At 42.5% G+C, this 2,855-nt stretch overlaps 1 non-coding gene across 1 annotated transcript; it reads right to left on the bottom strand.

Annotated features, from left to right (window-relative positions):
- Positions 1–328: 328 nt before the first annotated feature.
- On the bottom strand, positions 329–435 carry LOC112731587 (small nucleolar RNA R71). Its single transcript, XR_003167360.1, has one exon. It is a non-coding gene; the product is annotated as a small nucleolar RNA R71 (small nucleolar RNA).
- Positions 436–2,855: the final 2,420 nt, after the last annotated feature.

The raw sequence follows: 2,855 nt of genomic DNA, 5'->3' as shown, positions 1-2,855 counted from the left end.
CCCTGATTTTATAATGCAACCGTTTCAAGCGCATCATCCGGCAGTAGCTACAGATTTTGAAATAAAGCCGCACTGCTAATTTGATGCCCAAGTTCATGGCCTACCTGCTCAAGAGCCTATCAAGCACTTGAGAGATTTCCAGGCAGCCTGTTCTACTGTCAGGCGTGATGGCACTGATGAAACTTCAATTCTGCTGAAAGCTTTTCCGTTTTCTCTTGAGGAAAAAGCAAGAGAGTGGTACTACACTCAACCTCTAGCAAATGTATCCAACTGGGAAACACTCAGAAAGGAGTTTCTGGAGAAATTCTTTCCATCTGAAGTTACTGATAAGATAAGGAAGGATATCTCTACAATTGTTCAGGATGACAATGAGACTCTCTTTGAATACTGGGAGCACTTCAATAATCTTCTGGAAGCATGCCCCCACCACATGATTGACAAGATCGTGCTACTCAGCTATATTACACAGGGTATGAGGCCCCAAGATAAGACCATACTGGAAAGTGCCAGCAATGGGTCTATAAAGAAGTACAAGACCACTGATGAAGCTTAGCAATTGATCAGTGATTTAGCTGAATCCACTAGGAACCACAGACAAAAGCAAGGCCGTTCAAAAGCTGTTGTAGAAGTATCTTCTAGCAGAGAGACTGCTGCTCTAACTCAAGACATCTATGAAATGACCAACTTGCTGAAACAAATGCAGTTGAATCAACAAGCTCAGCAAGCTCAACCTCCTCCACCACAGCAAAACCAACAACTAGTCCCACAAAGAATTTGCGGAATCTGTGCTGATTATAGCCATTACACTGATGAATACCCGCAGCTCCAACAAGAAGACAACATGGTGGCATCCACTCACAACTTCTATGACCGCCCCAACCCAGGGTACAATCAAAGTGGAAATAATAACCATGGATGGCAGGACAATTCAAACCAGAATTGGAGAGACAACAATAACAGAGGAGGCAGAGATAATCAGGGAAATCAGAGGTGGAACAATAACAATAACAGGCAGCAAAATCAACCTTACAGAGCACCTCACCTAAGGCAGAACCAAGGACCACAGAACAATCAGCAGCAGACCTCTCAATTTACTCATTCTTCGTTATCTTCTAATGAAGATCTACTACAATCTTTTGAGAAAAGACAACAAACCATGGAAAACAACATCATGAGTAGTATTAACGCCGGTCTGAATGGTCTCACCTCTACTCTGCAAGCTTTTACGACACAGCTTGGATCAGCACAAAATTCCAGTAACCAACCTTCAAGCACCACTGGAATCCCCTCTCAACCATTACCCAATCCAAAGGGAGGCATTAATGCTATCACCCTGAGGTCCAGAACCACACTGCAGGAGAGGAATCAGGAGGAACCAAGCTCACCAGAATACGCCTCAGCTGAAGAGGTGGTAGAAATCAAAGATGTTGAAGAGGAAGAGGATATACAGGACATAGCTGAAGAAGAGATAACTCAACCACAGAAGGAAGCACCAAAAGGCATAGACACCACAGACAATACTACTCCTATTCCATTTCCACAACTTGCAAGGAAGCCCAGGAAGCAGCTGGAACCCGATCCTAAAATGGTAGAGATATTCAAAAAGGTTGAGGTAACTGTTCCCCTTTTTGATGTTATTCAGCAGGTACCTAAATATGCAAAGTTTCTAAAAGACTTATGTATCCATAAAGACAAAATTAATGAATTAAAAACTATTCCTTTAAGTAGTTCTATATCTGCTTTAATGGGAGGATTACCTAAAAAATGTAGTGATCCAGGTCCTTGCATAGTTAGTTGTACTATTAGTGGTGTAGTAATTTATGACTGCATGTGTGATTTAGGAGCATGTGTCAGTATAATGCCTTTGTCTATATATGATGTTTTGAGGCTCCCTCCCTTAAAAAGGTCGGCAGCTCGTTTTGTGTTAGCAGATAAAAGCATTATTACAGTGGCTGGAGTTGCTGAAGATGTTTTGGTGAACACTAAAGGGCTCACATTTCCCACTAATTTTTATATCTTGGAGATGCCCCACAATGATTCAGATAAGCCATCATCAATCCTACTTGGAAGACCATTCCTGAAGACATCAAAATTCAAATTGGATGCTTTTTCAGGAACATACTCCTTTGAAATAGATGGCCGCATAGTAATCTTCAATCTGAATAGAGTAATTGACAACCCCCTAGAAGATCGTTTTATCTTCCAGTGTGATATCATAGACGAAAGTGTGGCTGAAGTTCAAAAGGAAGAGTTTGAAGAGAGGCACACTGGACAAGGTCCCAGTGTGGGGGACCCTCTTAACTGACAGTGAGGGCACTTCGCCATTTTCACAAGCCCCAGATAATCCAGAGCCTACCCATGATCAAAAGTTAGAATTGAAAGCTCTCCCTCCACATCTCAAATACGCTTATCTTGAGGATGAGCAGAAGCTTCCGGTCATTATCGCAAGGGAACTGACTTCTCAACAAGAAGAGCAGTTACTTGATGTACTGAGGAAGCATAAGAAGGCAATTGGGTGGAGTTTGGCAGACATAGTGGGAATCAACCCTCAAGTATGTGAGCACAGAATATTTTTAGAAGAGGGAGCAAGACCTGTCCATTAACCCCAAAGAAGATTGAATCCCACCATCTTGGAAGTTGTCAAAAAGGAAGTGACCAGACTATTGGAAGCAGGTATCATATATCCCATTTCAGACAGTGAATGGGTAAGCCCAGTACAAGTGGTGCCCAAGAAATCTGGAGTCACTACAGTGAAGAGTGAGCATGGAAAGCTCATAGCAACTAAAGTTCAGAATGCTTGGAGAGTCTGCATTGATTACAGGCGTCTCAACCAAGCTACCCGTAAGGATCACTAC

The sequence above is a fragment of the Arachis hypogaea genome, chromosome 12, assembly GCF_003086295.3.
Source record: "Arachis hypogaea cultivar Tifrunner chromosome 12, arahy.Tifrunner.gnm2.J5K5, whole genome shotgun sequence".
NCBI classification, from domain to species: Eukaryota; Viridiplantae; Streptophyta; class Magnoliopsida; order Fabales; family Fabaceae; genus Arachis; species Arachis hypogaea.
This window is presented reverse-complemented; position numbering and strand designations above follow the sequence as displayed.